This window comes from Chiloscyllium punctatum, chromosome 28 (genome assembly GCF_047496795.1).
Source record: "Chiloscyllium punctatum isolate Juve2018m chromosome 28, sChiPun1.3, whole genome shotgun sequence".
NCBI lineage: Eukaryota > Metazoa > Chordata > Chondrichthyes > Orectolobiformes > Hemiscylliidae > Chiloscyllium > Chiloscyllium punctatum.
The window spans coordinates 34,830,504-34,855,815 of record NC_092766.1 but is presented as its reverse complement, the minus strand read 5'-3'; positions in this window follow the sequence as shown (position 1 = coordinate 34,855,815).

Here is a 25,312-nt window from a genome sequence, read left to right as displayed (position 1 = left end):
TATCAGCCCCAGAAGTGGGACAGAAGTCACGAAAGATTACATTGTATGCAGATTAGGGTCTTATGTTTTTGTCAAATCCCACAATTTCGATTGTTCATATGATGCAATGCATTGATTCGCTTGTTGCCTTTCTGGGCGATAAGTTTAATTTTACAGAGTTGGAGGCCATGCCTATGGGAGGTCTTAGGGAAATACCTGATACTGAGGCCAAATCCTGGTTTCCTTTTAAATGGTCACGGGGGTGGTTTCCCTATTTCAGTATATTCATTAAATCTGTTTTTGATCATTTATTTAACGTGAACTGTGTCCATTTGTTTGACAAAATTAAACAAGACCTTCAAAGATGGGAGGCACTTCCAATATCCTGGCTAGGTCGGATAGCTCTTATTAAAATGAATGTTCTTCCTCATTTCCTCGACCCCGTGCGAATGCTTTCTTTGATGTTTCCCACACAGATAATTAGGAAACATAATTGCGAGTTTAGCTTTTTATTTGGTACCATAAGCGATTCTTTATCAAGCTAACAAAATTGCAAATACCCCACAGATTGTGGGGGGTAAATCTCCCTGATTTAAAGCAATCAATTAAGCTCTTTTATCATCCTATGTTAGTGCCTGGACCGCTGAGGACTCGGCATCAATACGGCTAGACATTGAGCCCTCTCAGACAAAGTGAACCCTTATTAGTCTGTTATTCTTAGATAAAATGGCAACATTTATGTAGCATTGTCAAAAAGCATTGGATATTATCTCAGTTATTTCATCTTCAAATACTAGAGTGATATGCGCCTTAATCAGAACTAATGGTATTTAAATTGTTTCCATTTACATCACTTCCTCGCAGTGATTTTCACATTCGCAACATCCCTTGTCAAGGCACAGTGGAGATATGGAGCTGTAAATGGATGGGAGATGTACATTCTATCAGTTCCAAAATTGGCTGCAAGTTTCCCCACACTGAGCTGCGATTTAACACAGTATTACCGAACAATGCAACAGCCTTGTTCATATATGAATGAACCAGTGCGGACTGCACAGCTACCCATGCTGGACATTTAGCCCAGGATTATAGATCCAGCATTGGTGTGGGCTGCACGTAGTTTCACTCTGGACATAGCTGGGTTGCATTCAGCAGTACACTAGCCGGATCTACACAGTGGTCCGACCTGAATATGAAATGGATGGGCTGGTTATGTGAGTTAGATTGCGAATGTGAGAGAACTAAACATCTGGCTATGTCTTTATTTTGTGTTTTAATTCTTTTGATTGGACTCTTCAAATCCTGACTCATCCGGTAAGACCCATCCCTCTGGCTGAGTCATGGTGACTGTTGTTACAGCATCTGAGTCGGCAACATGACCAACAAATGGAGCAGAGGCTGCAGAGAGGACAGTCTCCGTAAAATGGAATGAGGGAATCACAATCAGATCAGCCGTGGTCTTAGTGAATGATGGGGCAGGATTGAATGGACCACTGATGCAACTTATTCATATATTTCTGTTTGTTCCAAACAAACTCCCCTTCTCTCCCAGTGTCCCATACTGGTGGGAAGTGAGTCACCTCCTCCTGTTCCTGCGTAACAGGATCCTCGGGCCTCAGTAGCCTCCAGATTTCCCTGTGTCCCGGTTTTGAGCAGTTAAGTGACTGCCTCCTGTTCCTGTGTCCCAGTCTCGAACAGTTGAGTGACTGTCTCCTGTCCCTGTGCCCCAGTTCCAAGCAGTTGAATGACTCCCTCCCGATCCCAAGTTTGTGAAAGTAGATGTCCCCCTCCTGCTCCTGAGTAACAGGCTCCAATAGCTCTGTGCTCACCTGCTGCTCCTGTGGAATGGAGGTGAGGGACTGAATGGCCTCTTCACATTCTTTACAACTTTTTCTTGACAAAAGGCCTTTCCCCGTTTCTGTAAAGCGCCATCAAAATCTGACTGATGTATTTTTGTATTTGACTCTCTGTGATTGAGCAAACAAGCCGATTTGCAAAATTCAGATGCTGAATTGCCTCCTCCTGTTCCCGTGTTTTCACTGAAGAGTCAATAGACTCTCAGAGATGTACAGCACGGAAAGGGATCGTTCGCTCTGGTCATCCATACCGCCAAATATCCTAAAGTAATCTCGTCCCCCTTGCCAGCTGGTGGCCCATCTTCCTCTAAACACTTCCCATGCAACTATCCATCCAAATGCCTTTTAAATGGTGTAACTGTACCTGCCTCCACCACCTCTTTTGCCTGCTCAATCCATACACACAGCGGTCTCTGTGTGAAAATGTTGTCCCTAATTTCCCTTTTTAAATCTTTCTCCTCTCAGCTTAAACCTTTGTCTTCTAATTTTGGACTCGTCTATCCTTGGAAAAGACATTGACTGTTTACCTTATCTATGCCACTCATGATTTTATAAACACCTTTAAGGTCCCTCCTCAGCCTCAACACTTGAAAATAGCCCCAGCCTATTCAAACTCTCCCTGTAACTCTCACCCTCCAACACCTGCAACATTCTTTTACATCTCTTCTGCATCCTTTCAAATTTGACAACGCCTTTCTGACAGCAGGGATACCAGAATTAAAGGCAATATTACAAAAGTGGCCAAACCAATGTCCTGTACACATTTAACATGTCATGCAAATGCTTCGACTCAAAGCACGCACAAATAAAGGGAAGATCACGAAATGCCTTCTTCACTGCGCTGTCTACCTGTGACAGCACTGTCAAGGAACGGAGAACCTGTACCACTAGTCTAGCTTTGCTGCCTCACAGGGCAGCGACCTGGGTTTAATTCCATCCTTGAATGACTCGCTGTGTGGGGTTTGTACATTCTCCCCGTGTCAGCGTGAGTTTCCTGCGGGTGCTATGTTTTACTCCGACAGCATAAGGATATACAGGTAAGTTAGATTGGCCATGCTAAATTGCGCACCGTACCCAGGGATGGGTAGGGGAGGTGGATTAGCCATGCGAAATGCAGACTCAGAGGGATAGGGTAGGGGTTTGTCCAGTGGGATACTGTTTGGAGGTTCGGTGTGGCCTCCATGGGCCGAAAAGCCTGTTTCCTAACTGTAGGGATTCAATACTTTCTATGGAGTTCTATCATGTCTTGCCTTTATTTGTCTTGCCAAAATGCAACACCTCACATGAAACTAAAATATACTCTATCTGGCACTCCTCGGTTCACCTAAACAAGGTCCCATTATAGTCTGAGAGATCATTCTTCACGGTCGACGAAATTTGTAATTCTCTACAACCTTACTGACCATACTTCATATACTCAAATGTAAATGATTTGTATCAGTGACAAAAGGCAGTGGACCACTATTGATCTTTGCGGCACGCCACTGGTCAGAGGTCTCCAAGTTTAATGAACAAATGTCCACTCTCACGGCCTGTCTCCAATATTCAAGAACATTTTGGATCTAAATGAAGAGCTCCCCCTTGATCCTAGGCAGTCTAACCTTGCTAACCAGTCTATCATGTAGAACATTTAGGTTTTCTTACTGAATTCCATAAAGACAACATCCACTCTCCTGCCTTCATCAATCATCTTCATCACTTCGTCAAAAGATTACACCGAGTCAGTGAGACATGATCTCCAATGTACAAAGCCCTCTTCAGTCCTCGTCTTTTCAAATGTATACACATCCTTTCCCACAAAATTCCCCTCCAACATTTTAGTCACCATTGACGTCAGGCTCACTGATCTATAGTTACCTTTTTTCCCCCTTACTTTCTTAAATAATCACACAATGTTAGCTGCCCTCCAGTCTTTTGGCACTTCACCTGTGGAAATCAGTGATACAAATACATCATCAAAATACTTACCAATCTCCTTCCTGGCTTCCCACAAACATTTGGGATATAACCGATCAGGTCCCAAGGATTTGCTCACCTTTATGTGTTTTAAAATGTCAAACACCTCCTTGTAATATAGACACCTTTCAATGTTTCACTGTATATTTATTCATTCTCTCGCTCTTGTAACCTCCTCCTCATTAAATACTGAGGAGAAATTTTTGTTTCGTGTGGTTTTACACAAAGATAGTCTAACTGATCTTTAACGGGCCCTGTTCTCTCCCAAGTTAATCTTTTGCCATTAAAGGATTTGTTGAATTTCTTCAATGCCTCGTTAACCCTATTTTTACAGCTATCTCATGTCCACATTTTTCTGGCCAGATTCCCACATTGACTATGCACTTGCTGCCCTTATACACCTCTCGGGATTCACTTAATCTCAGCTCTGTTTACCTGACATATGCCTCCTTCCTTACCTTGACCATAACATCAATATATCTAGCCATCCAGCACTCCCTGCACCCACCAGCCTTTCCCATCTCACTAATAGGAACACGTTGGCTCTGGACTCTCTGATACCACGTTTTGAAGGCCTTGCACATCCCAACCTTCCCTTTACCTGTGAATAGGGTATTCCAATCAGCCTTTCACAGGGCTCACCTAACACTTTCAAAATTGGCCTTGTTCAAATTTAGAACTTTAATGTTTACATTAGGTCTTTCCTATTCCAAAACTAATTTAAAACTAATATTTATGTGTAACAGAAACACTTCCTGCCCCTCTGTAACAGGCTCGAGAGGCTGAATGGGCTCCTCCTGTCCCTCTCTAATAGACTGGAAAGGCTGAATGGCCACCTCCTGTCCTTGTGTAACAGATCCGAGATATTAAATGCCACAGCAACCCGTGGATTACGAGCAGTCGTTAATCTGTATCTGATGAAGGTCCATCCCTTCTCAGTTACAGAAACACAAACAATACAATGTACTCCAGGTGCCCTCTCAGTAACACCTCATACAGCAGCAGCGACATATCTCTTCGTTTTGAATGATTCTGTTGGCAAAATGTGCCAATATTTTATATTTCCACCTTTTCAAGTAGCAACAGACTAATATGGGCTTAATGGCCTTCTCGTATCCCTTTGTAAGAGGCCCATAGGGACAGAATAGCTTCGGCCTGTTGCTCAGCAGCAATCTCAATGCTCTGTCGCAAGGTTATGAAAGGATTTGATAACAGGGCACTTAAAACCAGGAGGAACCTCACACTGGTCAACCAGTATTATACTTTGGTTTAAGGTATCTAGAAACTTGCCCACCTGACTATTTTTTATGCAGCCAATCTGTTATTTTATAATTGCCTCCTTTCATAAACAGAGTGGAACACATATGGACCACTGCAGTGCCTTTTAAACCTCTCATGTACAAGTTTTAAAAAAAGATTCAAAAGATTTAAAGATTTTTGGTCCATCCCTCAGCAACCTTAATCCATTCCATCCAAACCCGGTAAATGTTCCCTTTTATAGAGATATGAAAAATGATGTGTGGAACTGGTTAACTGAGCCTGTTTGTTTAGTCATGATTTGGAGATGCCGGTGTTGGCCTGGGGTGTACAAAGTTAAAAATCACACAACACCAGATTATAGTCCAACAGGTTTAATTGGAAGCACACCAGCTTTCAGAGCGTTGCTCCTTCATCAGGTGATAGTGGAGGACACACTTCTAAGGCACAGAATTTATCGCAAAAATTTACAGTGTGATGTAACTGAAATTATCCATTGAAAAATACTTTAATTGTTTGTTGAATCTTTCATCTGTTCGAATATCATGATAGTTTCATTTCTTTCATGTGTAAATTAAAAAAAAACCTTTTTCTTTTAAAGTTGCATTCTCAGGTTAGCAGTAACAACGAGTGTTAGTTAGACAATATTTTGAAGGTGTTAGCCCCTGTGTTCTCTGTCTGTACCATAATGTTTAGATTGATTCTAATCTGAAAAGTGAGATAACAGAGTTTTACATGAATTCATGCAGTTTTTGAGCTCAGAGTTCTACATGAATGCATGCAGTTTTTGAGCAAAGTACAATGTAACTCTGCAAGTACAAATTCGCTTCACAAAATATATGTGTGCATGTGGGTCTTTGTCTGTTTGTATGTGTGTGTTTCTCTTAGCTGGGGGTTGTGGGTGTGAGATTGGGTGTATATGTGTGTGTAGTGATGTAGAGTGTCTTAAGTCTGTGAGGGGTGCATGTGTAAGTGTGGGAGTGTGTGTGTGTCTGGGGTGGGGGGCTTGAGTATCAGTGAGAGAGAGTGTATGTGTGTATGCATGAGTGTAGGGTGGTCTAAATCTCTGAGCGGATGCCTGTGAGAGTGTGTGTGTCTGTAAGGGTGTGTATGTGTCAGTGTACGTGTCTGTGTACATATGTGTCCATATGTATGTGTGTATGTGTGTGTGTGTGTGTGTGTGTGTGTGTGTGTGTATAGTGCAATGGTGATCACCTGCAATGTGACATGCACTCAAGGCCCCAGTTGAGGCCCTCCCTATGGGAACCGAAATTTGTCATCAGCTTCTGCTCGGCCACTTTGCGCTGCTGCCTGTCCTGAAATCTGCCTTGAAGGATGGTCACTGGTCACCCGAAGGTCCGAGGTTGAATATCCTGGACCACTGAAGTGTTCCCCAACTGGGAGGGAACCCTCCTGTCTGTTGATTGTTTTGCAATGCCCATTCATCCGTTGTCGTAGCCTTTGCTAATTTTCCCAGCGTTTGTTCAGTGACTGTGCTTAATGCCAATCTCCATGGATTCTCATTATCCCAGTGGAGAGTTTCCATCTTTTAATGATAAATGGGCACCGTTCAATATGGTCTCCCATAACATGAGCGGGAGCATCACCGACAGCACTGACAGGGAACAGCAGACCCAGAGAGAGGGGGAGGAGAGATCAGTATCTGAGAACATGAGACTGGAATGTTCCAAAAATGTATCAGAATCTGGAAACATTAGACTGGCATGTTCCAACAATAGACAGGAGTTTATACATTTATGTTTGGCGTCTTTCTGCATTTTATTGGTTGTCATTATCATGGCGGATCTATTATGCTCTTCTCATTATTCAATATTTTTATTATCCTTTCCTGGCTATCATCGGTGTTCCTGGTAAGTGTCAATGTCCAGATTTTTTTGTTCTAAAAACCGATTATGAGTGTATTACTGTTCTTTTATATCGTCTACACTTCTTGCCACTATTATTTTACAGTTGAAACTCTCATTCCAGATATTTACTCGACAGACCACTACTAACTACATCAATGCATGTGTTCAATGACTGTCTCCCTCTCTGAGCTGGCAGTGTTACTCTCTGTGTTGACCTACTCAGTTCCAGTGGAGACCTACAATTTACTGTATCATTGCCTTTGTTATTTAAATATTAAGAGCAGGGAGGTCACTCTCTACTGTTCTGGTTACAAACTCCACTTCCTGCCACTGTTTCCATCCCATCCCTGGCCAATATCTGCGACTGAAGCAGACAAGTCACAACAGTGGGAGATCCCTTTGACCATGAGCTGATTCATGACACCACATCCTGACCATTTCTAACTTGAAATGCTCACCACCCCAGAATATATCTCACTGGTTTAGTCCAGTTGCTGTTTGAACCTTGAGCTATGAAATACAGTCTTAACAAAGCCAATAATCTGCTGCTGACGCTCCCGGCTTCAAACTTGCCAAAGCAAATCTGATTCGAACTCACACCAAACTCCCATCCATCTGTCATTCATGTGCACGCGGATGTATATTGCTATTGTGTCTGACAATGACTTTATTTTAACATTCTCAAACACTTTATCTCATCTGTCCATGAAACGTCTCTCGTTCTCTCTCTGTTGATTAATAAAAAGCCAGCCAGTTGTTCTTATTTAAAATAGTTTCCTCCATGTGCGTTCCTTCTCAAACAATAAGTTTCGCATTCAAACACGCCAATCCCGCACACACACTCTCTCTCTCAGTCTCTGATGAATACACACACAGGAAACTTTCTCATTGTCGACATTGCAGTAATTTGATGCGAGTATAGTTACCATATGATCGTAAAGTTTGCAATACTCTCCATGCTGGGCAGATAGTGCACTTTACTGAGCAACACACTAGCATGGTCTGCACAGCTCTCCATGCTGGGCTGTCATCTTGTCCCAGTTTATGTTGTTTGTGGTGTTCTGTGAAGCAGATTCAGAATTTGATGTAACAAACCATTCCAGCTGATCTGACAATGCCTTTATTCAATGTTCTCATTCTTTTAAGTTTAACCTCGAAGATCCTCACTTCTCCAGTTAGTCCCACTGCCCTGTCTTTTTCCCCATATTTCCACAACATCTTTTCAGTTAATTAACTGTCTCTTTCTGTCTTTAATGTGAATCTTTCTGCCCCTCTGTTTCTTTCCCTGGCCTTTGTTTATGGCTCTCTAGTGTATCGAGTGCTAACATTGTGAAGCTCAGAAACATGGAAATGGTGTGTGTCAGGCTGTTTTTCACGTCCTGGTATGTCCCATGTGATGGTCCACGGACAGGGGTGTTTCAGACGTTATTGAGACACAGCCTTGTAACTTGGTCTGTACCTGTATTTGCCCCTCTCAGGTGATCTTCCGATCGAGGAAGTCCCTCAAGTAAAGGTGCCAGGGATCTAAAGTGTGTGACGATGCTGTCACTTTTAAAAATAGATTATTTTCTCCTTTCTTTAAATAAGAGATCTTAAAGGCCAAACTGCCGACTGAAAACGGCTCAAGTAAATGACTTATGACACTTTTAGGGTTGATAATAAACAGCAGTAACAACGGCCTAGTAACTTATCCCCAGCTGCTATTCTCTCTGAAAACTGACATGATGCTGTTTCCTCCTGAATTGGAGAACTGTATGCAAGAATGTATGTCTGAATGTTCCATGTTTCCAAGAGATGTGTTTATGGGATGTTGGTATATTGGAACAGTTCATTTGTAGAAGGTACTGTATCCATTATTCGGCTATGGTTTCCAATAGTTAAATAATTCTAAATTCCCCTTCATTTTGTATGGAATTTCATTAGAGTCTTTAAGTATGTTCTGTTTTGCTTAATGGTGAGTGGTTTGACTAGTAGCATCACATCTGGAACTCAAACTTCACATCTACCTTTAAAATAAGGAAAGGTTGGCATCCAAGCTACCTTCTTAAAATAGTTTGAGTCAGTCTGGTTGGTCGATAGCAAATTGGGGTCTCTTGTCTCGTTCTAAATCGATAATACCAAACTGATTTAGAATTACAATCCCTACAGTGTGCAAACAAGCCACGCGACCCAACAAATCCACACCGACCCTCCGAGAAGTAACCTATCCAGACCCATTCATCTACCCTATTATTTAAAATTCACCCCGACTAAGGCAACTAACCCACACATCCCTGAAAACTTTGAACAACTAACCATAACCAATTCACCTGACATGCACATCTTTGGATTGTGGGAGGAAACCAGAGCATCCAGAATAAGCTCATGCAGATACTGGAGAGTATGCACCGAGAGAGTATTGGGTTCAAAGTTCACGTATGGTAGTTGTTCGTGTCTTTCATTCCGGATGTTGAATTCGGTTGGATTAAACAGTGTTTTGTGTATAAAGATTCTATCAGTCAATAAGAGTTCTCTGGGTGTGGAAGAAATGAAATTGGGGGTTTTACAAAAGGTAATGTAGGCAAAGCTGTAGGAATTGGCAGACAAGGTGGAGTTGGGGTTGTGTTTGTCTGTGAGAAAATGAGAGATAATTACAGCTAGAGCTTGGCAATTACATTTTTGTGGAAACGCCATCAGAGTTTTCGGAAATGGCTAGAATTCAATTTCAAATGAGGCGCCTTGAACATGAGAAGGAATTGAAACTGTTTGAATTATGATGAAAAGTAGAAATAAAAGAAAAGGAATTGAAGAAGAAAGAAAGAAAAATAGAGAAGAAAAGAAGGTAGTTTCAACTTCAAAAGTTAGTAATTACAGAGGAAAGTTGACATATAAGGTCGAGATGAAGGTAGATGGTAGGCTGGATGAGGAGGATAGTGAGGATGAGCAACCCCATAGTAGCCAAAGGCCTGATGGAGATCTGTTTAAATAAACCCAGGAATTATTTAAATTTGATTAGAAGAATGGAGGAGCCTTTTGAATTTCATTTGAGAAAGTGGCTAAACAAATGCAGTGCCTAGTGACCATGTGGATTTAGTTGATTCAAACAAAGCTGATAGGTATTTGCATCCCTGTCAGAGGAGGTGAAGAAAGCCATCCGAATTGCATATGGGCTTGTGCCGGAAGCCGACAGTGTTTCAGGAATCTAAAATAGTGTCCCTGGTTAAAGGCACATTGAGCTTGAAAGAATCGAACAAAGTAATTTTGAAAAGTGGGGAAGGGCATTACAAACAGAACAAAGCTATAGCACTGTTAGAGAGATTCTTGTTTTGGAGAAATTCAACAATTCACTTCCTGCAGTCGTGAGAACTCGTGTGGAATAGCAGTGTGTTAAAATGGCAAGATTCGAAGCTGAAATGGCTGATGATAATGATTTGGTTCAGAAATCAATGGCTGGTTTCTGTGAGAGATTGAGAACAATATACGAGATCTTCTTAAAACATATCCCTGTGAGAGTAAGGTTTATTGGCATAGGCCAGGAGTAACAGGTAAAGGGGTTACAGCATTAAGAGGCACAGAAGCATGTAATTCTTTTATGCTGAGACATGAGGAGCTATGCCATTCAGAAGGACAATTGGAGAGATGAGAAGTGCTCCATTACGTAATGTGTGGTTGGAGTGTCCAGTGGAAACATCAACAGATTTATTCCCCAATGGGGAAGGAGTCCTTGAGCTTGATGTTGGCGTTGCAACATTTCAGCATTTCAATTGCCAATAACATACCTGAGACAAATCTTTATCACTGATCATGACCCCTTAAAGTTATTGAAGAAGTTTACGGCGACGAATACCAGTCTGTTTCGATTGAGCTTATTATTGCTGCTATTCAATTTGAAATTATACCGTTGATAGGTCGAGAAACCTAAGATTTGACATGTTGTGGAGACTTGGATGAAGAAAGACAAAGGCATTCTGTGGCAGGAGTAAAATGACTGAATTCGAAACTAGTTGTGAACATTTGTATGCTCAGAGTCAATGTAAAGTATTTGAATTTCAGTCTGCTAATAGAGGATGATTAGCAGGTCTAAAATTAATCTATTTTTGTATATTTATGGATCATTTTTTTAAAGGTGAGTTGTGAGTTTACTATCACTGTAAAGAGGTTATGTTCTCTTAGGTTGTTTTTGAAGGGAGGTTATAAAGGCAGAGGTGCAGAACTGCTGTCTGAACACAGTTTAAGTAAATAACTGAGGAGGCCTTTAAGTTTTATGAAGTGGTGGTAACAATCGAAGGGCAGTTGCCAGCTCTCCCAGACCAGGTTTTCTCGTTTTGTTTTTATCTGCAGCATTCAGAAGCTGTTGGGGATCCTCGAAGGGTTGGAAGTATCAATACATGATCCACAGCTGCTTTTCTCTCTGAAATCTCTGTTCATGTTGTTTCCTCCTGGATCAGAAAATTGCATGTAAGAATCCGTATTTGAATATATCTTTGTGCCAAGCAGTGTATACCAAGAAGGTACAGTATCTATTGTTTGTGTAAGTGTTCCAACATATAAGCTATCCCAAAATGTTCTTTCCTTCGATTGCATTTTAAACAAAACATTTGAATAGATTATATTTTGCTTAACGTCGAGTGATTTGACCATTCACAACATATCTGGAACGCACACTTCACATCTATGTTTAAAATAAGAATAGGTTTGGGTCGAAGCGGCCTTCTTAAAATATTTTGCGGGGATCTGGTCTGGTCCACAACACTTGGAGCCGAGGGGTTTCTGACTGACTCCTGTAATTGAAAAGTTAGTGGAGGGGCTGGAGATGGTTTGCTGGAGGTTTGTGCTGTGAGCTGCCTCAGACATTCCGGGAGACCTGAGGATTTGGTGACTCAACTCTGGATGGAGCATGGGGACTGTAGTTACAGCATCTGAGCCTGCAACATGAACAACAAATGGAGTAGAGGCTGCAGAGGGGCGAAGCTCTGAAACCACGGAGTGAGTATGTGTGGGGAAAAGGATCTGCTGTATCCACCCCAAGTATTCAATGAACAGCTCCCCAAGCTACACTTAACCCAGTAGCAGAGTGTGAGGGGACCCTGACTGAACAGGGAACTGGTCACAGAGCGGTGTCACCTCCTTTAACACGTCCTGCAGCATCACACCAGGGAGCGGGTGGTGCTGCCAGTGGCTGTTAGGGTCACTGTTTCATTCAGCTTCGATAATCCAGAACTTTTTAGGCAGAACTAGGTTACACATCCATCATTTCCCAGTATCTCAACATTGATGTCACCATTCGGTGATGGAGGGTATATATGGTGAATGAGGTAAATACATTGTTTCTCCCACAGCAGGGAGCTGCCGGGTGTATTCATTATAGTGGTATTCCCGATGGTGTACATGGCATCTGCAGAAAAGCCATGTCAATGGGGAGAGGTAGAGGAACTGAAGGAGCTCTCTCTCTCCCTATGAATGTTACAGTGTACCCATGCACAGTACATCATATTGGCGAATACCCATTGTCCTGGCAGCAGTCATGGTCTCTTCATTCAGAAGCAGTCAGCCAGTCCCATCGTCATTGGGTCTCCACGTAGAAAGAAATGAATATATCTTGGATAAAAGCCGTCCTCTTGATGCACATTTCAAAACACCATCCCCACCACTAATCAACCACATTAAAGTATTCCATGTGTACGGAGAGCAATTGGGTTACTTGGAGTGTCTGAGAGCAGGGATGGAGCAAAACCTCCCATGTCTGAACGGGTCTGAGTGCGCCCCCCCTCCCCCCCCGCCGAGTACACAGTATCAATAAGTCCTAAAATCCCTCTCCATTTCAGTAATATATTTCTTTCCGTTATTCCTGGAAAATTAAATGACAGATTATATCATGTTAAAATCCACCTGCCAAACTATTATCTATTGCCTTTACCTCTCTGAATCTATTTGCAGACTCTCCACCCTCTCTTGATAATTTAATCTCTTGCTTACCACAGCGACATCACCAACCTCAGCATCTGTATATCTGTTCCATCCTCCTGATCATCAATATAGACTGTAAATAGTTAAGAACCAAGTAGAACATAGAACATAGAACCTACATAGAAAAATACAGGCCCTCGATATTGCGCCGACCGAAGCCTACCTAACCTACACTAGCCCAATAACCTCCATATGCTTATCCAATGCCCACTTGAATGACCATAAAGAGGGAGAGTCCATCACTGATACTGGCAGGGCATTCCATGAACTCACAACCCGCTGAGTAAAGAATCTACCCCTAACATCTGTCCTATACCAACCTCCCCTTAATTTAAAGCTGTGTCCCCTAGTAACAGCTGACTCCATACGCGGAAAAAGGTTCTCACTGTCAGCCCTATCTAAACCCCTAATCATCTTGTACACCTCTATCAAACTCCCCTAAACCTTCTTTTCTCCAATGAGAACAGCCCCAAGTGCCTCAGCCTTTCCTCATACGATCTTCCTACCATGCTAGGCAACATCCTGGTAAACCTCCTCTGCACCCGTTCCAGTGCCTCCACATCCTTCCTATAGTATGGCGACCAAAACTATACACAATACTCCAGATAAGGCCGCACCAGAGTCTTATACAACTACAACATGACCTCAGGACTCCGGAACTCAATTCCTCTACCAATAAAGCCCAGTACGCCATACCCAGCACTATTTACCTGGGTGGCAACTTTCAGAGATCTGTGCACATGGACACCAAAATCCCTCTGCTCATCCACACTACCAAGTAGCCTCCCATTAGCCCAGTAATCCATCTTCTTGTTACTCCTACCAAAGCGAATGACTTCACACATAGCTACATTGAACTCCATTTGCCACCTTTCTGGCCAGCTCTGCAACTTATCTATATCCTGCTATAACCTGCCACATCCTTCTTCGCTGTCCACGACTCCACCGACTTTCGTATCATCCACAAACTTGCTGACCCAGCCTTCAAGCCCCTCCTCCAGGTCATTTATAAAAATTACAAACAGCAATGGTCCCAAAATAGATCCTTGTGGAACACCACTAGTAACTGCACTCCAACATGAACCTTTACCATCAACTAATACCCTCTGTCTCCTTCCAGCCAGCCAATTCCTAATCTAAACCTCTAATGCACTCTCAATGCCATACCTCCTTAATTTTTGCAGTAGCCTACCATGGGGTACCTTATCGAACACCTTGCTCAGATCCATATACACCACATCTACTGCTGTTCCCTCGTCCACTTCCTTAGTCACTTTCTCAAAGAACTCAATAAGGTTTGTGAGGCACGACCTGCCCTTCACAAAGCCATGCTGACTATCCTTGATCACATTATTCCTATCCAGATGTTCATAAATCCTATCCCTTACAATTCTCTCTAAGACTTTGCCCACAACAGAAGTGTGAGGCTCACTGACCTATAGTTACTAGGTCTGTCCCTACTCCCCTTATTGAACAAGGGGACCACATTCGCTATCCTTCAGTCTTCTGGCACTCTTCCTGTAGACAAGGACGACATACAAATCAAGGCCAATGGCTCCGCTATCTCCTCCCTAGCTTCCCAGAGGATCCTAGGATACTGGTTACTCTGTGACCCTACTGGTTACCTCCTGTCTAACTGATTGAGACTGATTTATCCTGAGTGCCTGCTTCCTGCATGATACCCTCTCCTTCCCCATTCCTGTGCAACACATTCGAAGGGTTGAATAAGAAAAAGGAGCATCTGTGAGGAATCCAACCCCTCGATGAGGTTAAAGTCAACGCGGCCTCTGTTCCACTTTCCTGCCATCTTTCCATTCCAAACTCTAGTCTCTTGTTGTAGATTGTGGCACATGAAAAAATATCCACTCCATATCTACACTTTCAATTACTTTTAGCATTTCACAGACCTCAATGAGATCTCCTTTCATTCTTATAAACTGGAGAGTATAAGCCTAAACTGCTCAATGTCTCTTCATAAGACAAACACTTCAAATATGGAATCAATCTGATGAAGCTCTTCTGAATTGCCTCCAATGGAAATACCTCATTGTGCAGGACACCCAAACTGTACTCCAGTTGCACCCTCACTAATGCCTTGCATAGCTACACCAACACTCCCTACCTTTCTACTCTATCCTTTTATAAATAAACACTGAAATTATGCTTGTATTTCTCATTATTGCAGTCCCCACAGGCAGGTTTTCTGTGATAAGCAAGCAGACACCCAGATCCCTCTGTACTCAGCACTTTTAACTTTATTTCCATTTAGATAATAATTTGTCTTTCTATTATACTGGCCAACTTGAATAGCCCCATATTTATTCACTTTAATTTTCCTTGCCAAATGTTGACCCATTCACCCAACCTATCCATATAGTTTTAAAATCTCTTGCATTATCATTCTGAAGTAATTTCCTACCAATGCTCGTGTCATCTGAAAATGTGGCATCGTATTTTCTATCCCATCAACCGAGTACAGTAATACCATCGATTGCAAATGGTTGAGGCATGAGTACTGAAATCAATGGCACAAACTGCATTTGCCAAATGAAAATGTCACATTTATTCCACCTGACTATATTTTGTTGGTTAACCAATCCTCCATCCGAGCTAATAAATTACTCCTAAACCCATGTTGTCTGATCTTACCATTTACTCTTTGGAGAAGCGACATATCCGATGCCTTCAGGAAGACCAGATATGTTCCATCTCCAGGATTCCCACTATCCATCTTGTTAGTGACATCTTCAAATAACTCCAGCAAACAATTCAAACACGATTTGGCCTTCGTAAAACCATGTTGACCCTGATGGATTGTGGTTTAACTTTGCAAATGTCCTGAACAATGGACTCTAACAATTTTCCTTCAATTACAATAGTTTATTGTTACACTTTAGTCCCTAATGTATACCATTATTATAAGTTCTTTCCTTTTGAAAACCTTCACGTTTTCTTTGAATTCCTGTTTAATGGGCACACGTTTTTAAGAGATCTGCTCCAATTGCTGTGTAAGGGGTATGTGTGGCTGAATGGACTCATCATCCTGCTGGTGTACAAAATCGATGGGCTGACGTCTTTCTGGTGTTCCCATGTTGTCGTCTCCAAGGTCAGATTGACCTCCTCCTGTTGATGCTTTAGAGGATTGGGCGATTATGGAATCTTCCTGTTGCTGAGTAACATTTTGAGGAGCTTATGGGTCTTCTCATATTTCTCCATAACAGGTGGAAACACTGAATGGTCTCCTCATGTGTACCGGAGATGGGAGTGTGGGAGTGATTGGTCTTCTCTTGTTCCCATACAACAGACACGTGTCAAAATTACCTTTTCCTTTCTCATGAAAGAAGTCTCAGATACTTTATATCCTTATCCAATTCCCTTGCGATAGGCTCGGTGGGTCTGAATGGCCTCCTGTTATCCCAGTGTAACAAATCTCCAGTCACTGTGTGACCTCTTCCAGTTCCTATGTTACAGACTTGAGGAGGCTGAATGGACTGATCCTGTTGCTGTTTAACAGGATACTGGTGCAGCATGGCTTACTGTTATAGGCTTGAGTGGCTGATTGGCCTCCTTCTGTAAATATAAATCAGGCTCCAGGGACTGAATAGCCTCATCCTGCTTTGATGTAACAGGTTCAAAGGCCTGAATATCCTTCTGTTGTTCCTGTGTGACAGGATAGAGAACGGAATGGATTCCTCCATTATCTGTGTAATTCACTTCACTTGTTGACTCCTTCTGCCATCTATGTTGAAATAAGATCATCCTTTATTTTTGTAAACTCCAATGGCTACTGGGTCAAACTGATCATCCTTTCGTTATAAGCTAGCACCTTCATTGCAGGAATCAGTTGAGGGAACCATCTCTAAGCTGCCTCCAATATAACAACACCCTTTCTTCATAGAAGAGGCTAAATCTGTACACACTACTCAAGATGTGATCTCTCTGTACAGCAGCAGCAACACTTTCCCAGCCTGCTGTAAGGTTCCCACCCAGGTTAGAGCAGTCTCAGCTCTCTGGGGGAAATACAGAGCATTGTTGGAAGATCATTGTCCTTCTCTACTCCATCAGCATAACGGGAGACCTGGAGAAATTAAAGTTGGAGAAGATCATAAATGATGTGACAAGATGATCTCTGTCATTAACATCCCCAGAGCCCATGTCGCTCAGATTCCACAGAATCTCGTAAGGTGGAGCGCAAAAACAGCAAGGAGGAGCAAACATTGGTGGGAGTTATATATCCAAATGAAAGCTGCAATACAAACGCTGGACATGTTATAAAACAGGAAATGAGATATACACATTTGTGGATACTGCAGTAATAATGTCCTGTTTACGTTATATCTAAACTGTGTTAACCCAATTGAATGCTAATGCTGGGAAAAATGGATTTCATGACCACGTGTGAGATGGTTTACATTAACGTTATGTTGAGCAGTGAGCTCGAGATCAGGACATTTAGGAATTGGTGTTGAGTGATCAGCAGAGCTAATTGACAATTTTGCTTTCAATGACCTTTTGGGAACAGTGACCACAATGTATTGGTTTTCTTTTATACTGTTTGAGTACACAACAGTTTTTGTTTTATTTGAAGTAACCGTTATAAATCTGAGTCATGCAAGCCATGAAGGTGTGAGGAGAAAGTGGGGACTACAGATGCTGGAGATCAGAGTCGAAGAGTGTGGTGCTGGAAAAGCACAGTCAGGCAGCATACTAAGAGTAGATAAATCGATGTTTCGGACGTAAGCCCTTCATCAGGAATGAAGCTTCTGGGCCAAGGGGGCTGAGAGATAAATGGGAAGGGGGTGCGGCAGAGGGGAGGTAGCTGGGCTTGTGATAGGTAGATGAAGGTGGGAGTGAAAGTGATAAGTGACGAAGGGAGACAGAATGCCTCATCTACTGCATCCATTAAACCCAATGTGGTCTTCTCTACATTGGCGAGGCAGGAGGTCAACTTGTGGATCATTTCAGAGAATATCTCTAGGACGGCCAATTGAATAAATCCATCATCTTGTGGCTGAGCACTTTAACTCCCCTTCCCACTCTGCCAAGTACATGAGGATCCTGGGCTTGCTCTATCGTCAAATCCAAGCCACCAGAAGCCTGGAGGAAGAAATCCTCCTCTTCTGCCTTGGGACCCTCTAACCACAGGGGATCATAGTGGATTTCCCCATTTCCCCTAATCCCACGTTATCCTACTCCAAACTTCCAAATCAGCACCGCCCTTTTGAACATTCCTATGTGTCCACCTTCCTCCTTATCAGTCTGTTCCACCCTCCTTCCTCTCTGACTATCACTTTCAACCCCACCTTCATCTACCTATTAGATGAAAGGAGGCAGCTTAGAAAAAAGCCAAGTGTTGCTGTAAGCCAGTGGATTCAGAGAAATGTAGGACCCAGCAAAGGATGACCAAGAAACTGAGAATAAAATCAAGAAGAGAAAAAGCGTGCAAATGAAAGAAAAACATAAAGACTGCTAAAAAGCGTCTATCGATGTATGAAAAAAAATAAAAACAAGGTCAAGTGTGGAACAGTTGGTTTGCAGACAAGGTAATTTATTGCAGAAAACAGAGAAATCGCTGGGAAAAGAAACAGTTTCTTTGTGTCTATCTTCATGGAAGAATGTCCAGAAATTCTCCCAGAAATACCAAGTGACCATGGGACTTGTGTAAGTAAAGTCTAAGGTCATTCTTATCAGTGTTGGGGTTATCTTTGAAAAGAAAGCTGGATTGAGTATTTATAAATCTGACAGTCTAGATGTACTTCATACAAAAATTTCAGAGGAAGTAGCAATAGACATGTTGAGTGCATCGTGGATTGTCACTTTATTTTCCGACTCATTCCCAAAAGGCATTTAGCCAATCTGGATAGGGCAAAGATTATAAATATTATCCAACAGTTTAAGAAAGGATGGATTTGGAGAATGTAAACTACAGACCAGTTATCTTGTCATCCACAGTCAGGTATCTGTTGGACTCGATTATAAAAAACATGCTTCTCGATATTTAGAAGGTAATAACATAACTGGGGAGTGTGAGAATGTACCGATGGAAGGAAAACCAGAAGTGACAAACATTATTTTGAAGATGATTCTTGTGGACATAGTCAATGAAAAACCATTGGACAACGTACAGTTGGATATTGGTGAGCATTTTTTAAAGAACTCACACAGCAAGTTCATAAGAAAAATTAAAGCGAGTGGTATTGGGAAGAACATATGCAAATGGGAAAGTAAAAATTAGGTTTAAATTCATGTGAATGTAATTGGAAGATAGAGGATGTCGTGCACCAGTTCCATCGAGCATTGGTGAGACTAAACGTAGACTATTGTGTATCGTTCGGAGTCCCAATCTAAGGAAGAATATACTGACTACAGAGGAACTGCAAAATGTATTATCCAGATTAATCCGTAAAATGGCAAGATTGTCTGATGGGGAACCTCAGCCTGTAATCTCGAGTTTCAAAACATGAGAGTTGATTGTGGTGAATCTTAGAAACATCGAAAGGACTGAATAACAGAGGGACATGGAGAAGTACAAGCAGGCGAGATAAGGGAGAATCCCACATATTCCACACGGACAAGTAGAACAGAATAACCAGCAAATAGCTAGTGTCCATTAGAAACCAAGTAGCAATCTGTGTGTCAAGCTGGAGATCATTGATGGATTGTTACATGAGACCTTCACATCGATTTTACTTGGAAGAAGGAGGAGGCAGGTATAGAATTCAAGAAGACGGACTGGAAAGCTCTTGAACAGGTTGATGTAAAACATGAGAAAGGATTTGAGGCTTTGTTCTGTACAAATTTGGACCAATCTCCATGTCTGAATGAGTTGTATCACAGGCGGCTGTTGGGGTCGAAGGAGGAAAGACCCTGACTGGATATTTTAATTAGAATCTGACCATAGGGGAGGTGCCAGAGAACTGGAGAACTGCTAATATGATTCCACTTCACAGTAAGGGTGGGAGAGATAGACCAAGGAACTATAGGCGAGTGAGTATTAGATCACTGTTAAGGAAACTACTGGATAAAATAGGGAAGGAGAAAATCGAACTCCATACAGAGTCACAAGGTTTGATCAGGGATAATTATCATGACTTTATCAGAAGGAAGTCACATCTAATAGATTTGATTGAATTAGTTTGAGGAGATCGATTATATAGTTTTGAGGGAAGGCCTTTGACAAATGTCCACCTGGGAAACTGAAAAATAAAGTAAAATCTCACAATATGATGGATAACTTGACAAGTTACAATGAAAATTATCTTAGTGGCAGGAGGCAGAGTGTGGTGGGAAAAGGCTGATTGTGTGACTGGAGACCAGTGTTCCCTGGTGTACCACAGGGATCAGTGCTGTGTCGCTTATTGTTTGTGTTAATAATAACAAAATATAGATCTGAATGTGGAGGGGGTTTGGTGGAGTGTGGGGGAGGTGTGATAAGTAAGTACATGTTTGACATAAAGATTGACCGGTTGGTTCACAGTGAGGAGGAAGGCCTTAAGTTACAAGAAGATGCAGATGGAATGGTCATATGGGCACATCAATGGCAGATGGAATGTAACCCTGATAAATATGAGGTGATGCACTTTGGGAGAAGGAACCAGGCAGGGGAGGACTCAATGAATGGCAGCACACTGGGAAGCTCAGATTGTGCTTCTCCACACAATCATGAATGTGACTGGACAGGTTAATGCTTAAAAATGTGTTGCTGGAAAAGCGCAGCAGATCAGTCAGCATCAAAGGAGCAGGAGAATCGATGTTTCGGGCAGGTTCCTGAAGAAGGCTTATGCCCAAAACGTTGATTCTGCTGCTCCTTTGATGCTGCCTGACCTGCTGCGCTTTTCCAGCATCACACTTTTTAAGCTCTGACCTCCAGCATCTGCATTCCTCACTTTCTCCTGGACAGGTTAATGGACTAGTTCAGAATTGGACCTTGGGTGTAGCGTTTCCTAACCAGGGTGTAGATTATAAGAGCAATATAGGGCTTTGGTTCGGACAAAATGGAATACTGTATGTAGCTCCGGGAACCACATTCCAGGAAGGATGTGATTGTACTGGAGAGGGTGCAGAGGTGATTCACCAGGATGTTCCCTGGGATGGAGCGTATCAGCTATGGAGAGAGGCTGGATAAGCTCGGGTTGTTTACTTTGGAGCAGAGAAGGCTGAGGGGACCATGATTCAGAAGGATAAGATTATAAACGACACAGACAGGGTGGAGGGTCAAGAACAAAGGAGCACACTTTTAAAGTGAAGAGTTTGAGATTCAGAGATGATTTAAACATTTTTTCACCTCGAGGTGTGGGGTTCTGGGATTACTTCCTGAGAGGGGAATGATCACCTCACAATTGTTAAAGAGCACTTGGACGAGCAATTGGAAGTGTCATAACATTCCAGGCTATGGGCCTGGTGAAGGAAAGTGGGACTAGTATAGATTATGCTGTATTTCTTTTGGCACAGAGTCTATGCCCCTGTGAGTGTATGGTGTGGAAGGTCAATAATTGAGCAGTTTAAGGCAGCAATTGATGAGTTTCTGAAGAGTTATATTCATAAGGGTTATAAGAGTGAATTGTATTTGCTTGTTAAATTACGTCAATGTTAGAAATATGAGAAAACAAGTGCAGTTTCCTTATTATTTGAAACCAGAGAATGGAAAATGGGGATCAGGGAAATAGCAGAAATATGAAGCCACTACTTCCGTTCTGTCTTCACAAAACTTTCTAACAATACAAGGAAAACCGGGTCTGGTGTGGGAAAATGATAGAGTACATGGAACATAGAACATAGTTAGTAAATGGTTTAGCAGAAATTAATGTGACTCAAAGTAATGGTCATAGACAACACTAACATAGATTTATGAAATGGGAATTATGTTTGAGAAACAAACTGGGAGACAAATGAAAGAGAAGCAATGATGTAAAACATTATGATTTTTAGAAAAATGTTGGTAAAGCTCCAATCTCAGTTTACAAAATCAAATCTAAGTGGATTCGGGCGAATATATGGATATGTTTCTAGAATGGGACAGCTGGTAGGAAACAGTGAATAGAAATAAACAGACTCGTCATGTAACAGCCTGACATTTTCTGAAAGGTATGATTTTGTGAGTATGACTATGTCCCAGACTCCCCATTACCTTCCCTGGATATCTCCTGTCTCATCAGCAGGACAGACACAGCAGAAGTGGCGGTATAGTGGGATACAGTTGGAAGGGAATTGCTCTTGGAGTCCTCAACAGTGACTCTGTATCCCATGAAGTCTCATGGCGTTAGTTTACACATGGAAAAGGAAACTTCCTGTTGATTACCATGTACCAGCCTCTCTCAACTGATGAATCAGTACTCCTCCATGCTGATCAACACTTGGAGGAAGCACTGAGGGAAGCACGTACGCAAGATGTACTCTGGGTGGGGGATTTCAATGTTCACCACCAACAGTATCTCAGCTACAGCAATACTGATCGAGCAGGCCGGGTGCTAAAGGATATAACTGGTGGCAGGTGGTGAAGGAACCAACAAGTGGAAAATACATACTTGACCACAGCCTTACTAATCTGCCAGTTACAGAAGTATGTGTTCATGATAGTATCGGTAAGAGTGACCGATAGTCATTGTGGAGACAAAGTCGCACCTGCATATTGAGAATAACCGCCACCATTTTGGGTGGTACTATCACGGTGCTTAATAGGGCAGACTTCGAACAGATCTAGCAGCTCAAATCTGGATGTTCATAAGGTGTTGTGGGTCATCAATAACAGCGGAATTGTACACCCACTCAACCTTATGGCCTGGCATATCCCCCTCGCAACAATTGACATAAATCCAGAGAATCAACATTGGTTTAGTGGAGTGTGCAGGATGGCAGGAGCAGCACCAGGCATACCTGACAATGAGGTGTCAGCCTGGTGAAGCCACCAATCAGGACTACTTGTGCATCAAACAGCATAAGCAGTAAGTGATAGACAGAGCTAAGTGATCCCACAAGCAACGGTTCAGATCTAAGCTCTACAGTCCTTTCACATCTTGTCGAGAAACGTTGGGGACAATTAAACAATTCACTGGAGGAAGAGATTCCACAAATAACCCCTTCCTCCATGATGGAAGAGCCCAGCACTTCAGTGTATAAGATAAGGCTGATGCACTCGCAACAATCTTCAGTCAGAAGTGCTGAGTGGATGATCCATTTCAGCCCCCTCCAGTGGTCGTCAGCAATTCAGTTACCAGTCATCAACCAATTTGGTTCAGTCCACATGATATCCAGAAACGATTGGAGATACTGGATACTCCATAGGGTCCATAATCAGACAACATTCTGGCAATAGTACTGAAAATTTGTTCTCCATAACTTGCCACTCCCCTAGCCAAACTGTTTCAATAAAGTTACAACAATGGCTTTTCCTCATTATGTGGAAAATTACCCCAAGTATCTCCTGGATATAAAAAGGAGAACAAATCCAATCCGGCTAAATACCACCCCATCAGTCTTCTCTCGATCATCAGTAAAGTGGTGGAATGTCTCAGTGCTTTTAAGCAGCACGTGCTCAGCAATACCATGGTCAATGACGCCCAGTTTGGGCTCCACCAGGGCCACTCAGCTCCTGACCTCATTACCGTGGTTCAAACATGGACAAAAGATCTGAATTCCAGAGGTAGGGTGAGAGTGACAGCCCTTTAAGTCAAGGCTGCATTCGACCCTGTGTGGTATCAAGGGGCCTGAGCAACACTGGAATCAATGGGTATCAGAGGGAAACTCCCTGCTGGTTAGAATCATACCTGACAGGTCGGACGATGGTCATGGTTGATGAAGGTCAGACAACTCAGCTCCAAATCTGTAGGAGTCCTCGAGCAGTGACCGAAAACTTCTTCAGGGCTACTTCATCAATGACCTTCCCTCCATTTCAAGGTCAGCAGTGGGGATGTTCGCCAGTGATTGTACAATGTTCTGCTACATTTGTGGCTCCTCAGATACTGAAGCAGTCCATGTTCAAACGCGACAAGATCTGGAGAGTATCCAGGCTGACAAGTGGCAATAATATTCAGGCCACACGAATGCCGGGCCATGACCATCACCAATAAAATACAATCTAACCTGCCCCTTGGCATTCAATGGTGTTACTCGCACTGAATCCCCCGTATCAAATTCCGGGTGGGTAATCATTGCTCACACACTCACTGGTCTCGCCATATGAACACAGTAACAATAAGAGCAGGTCAGAAGCTAGGAATACTGCGGCGAGTAACTCACATCCTGACTTCCAAAAGTCTTTCCATCATCTACAATGCATAAGTCAGAAGTGTAATAGGAGACTCCCAATTTGCCTGGATGAGTGCAGCCCCAACAACACTCAAGAAGTTTTATACCATCCAGGACAAAGCAGCCAGTTTGACTGTCCCTTCATCCACAATGCTCCACCATCAACGCTCAGCAGCAGCAGCACCAGTGTTTTACTATCTACATGCTACATTGAAATGATTCACCAAAGATCCTCAGATGCCATCTTCCCAACTCACAACCATGTCTATCTAGAAGGACAAGGGCTACAGATGTATGGGAATACCATCATCTTCAGGTTCCCTCCAAGCCATTCACCATCCTGACTTGGAAATATATCACCGCTCCTTCACAGTCACTGGGTCAGAATCCTGGTATTCCCTCCCTAATGGCATTGGAGGTCAACCACAGCAGGTGGACTGCAGCTTTCAACAAGGCAGCTCACCACCACTTTCTCAAGGGCAACGAGGGACAGGCAATAAATGCTGGCCGAGCCAGTGACACCCAGGTTCACGAAATAAATAAATAGAAATTAACAGAGGAAGTTTGCTGAGGTGTCGCAGGGATCAGTGCTTGGGGCCCAGCTGTTCACAATGCCCTTTAAATATTTGGTTGCTGGAATCAGATACAATATATCCCAGCTTGCTGACAGCACTAACGGATGTGGAATTGTGAGTAGGTGAGGAGGTTATAAAAAAGCACCGAGAAGACAAAGACAATTGGAGTGAATGGTTAAATACGTGACAGATGGAGAACAATGTGGATAGAGGTGGCGGTGTGCTCTTTGGTGGAAACGATAAATTGGCAGCCTAACATTTGGAAAGGATTGGTTGAAACATGTTGACCTACAAAGGGACGTATGCTCCTTTTTGTTGTTTCCTTCTCCATAAACCTCTGAGATCCCTGCAGCGCAGTGAGTTCTGCAACCAGAAGTCAATACTGGGCATGGCATTGGCACGCTGACTAATGTATACAGACCCTTCAAGTGGGGAGCTGTAACACTGAAAAGGATCTGCATCTCCTTGTACACCAGTCGCTGAAAGGAATATTGCAGAAAGAGAAAGCAGTGAGGAAGATAAATGGTGTGTGGACCTTCATTTCCGGGGGATGTGAGTCCAGGAGAAAAGGTGTCTTACTGCAGCTGTACAGGGCCTTGGTGAGATATCATCTTGAATATTGTGCAGTTTT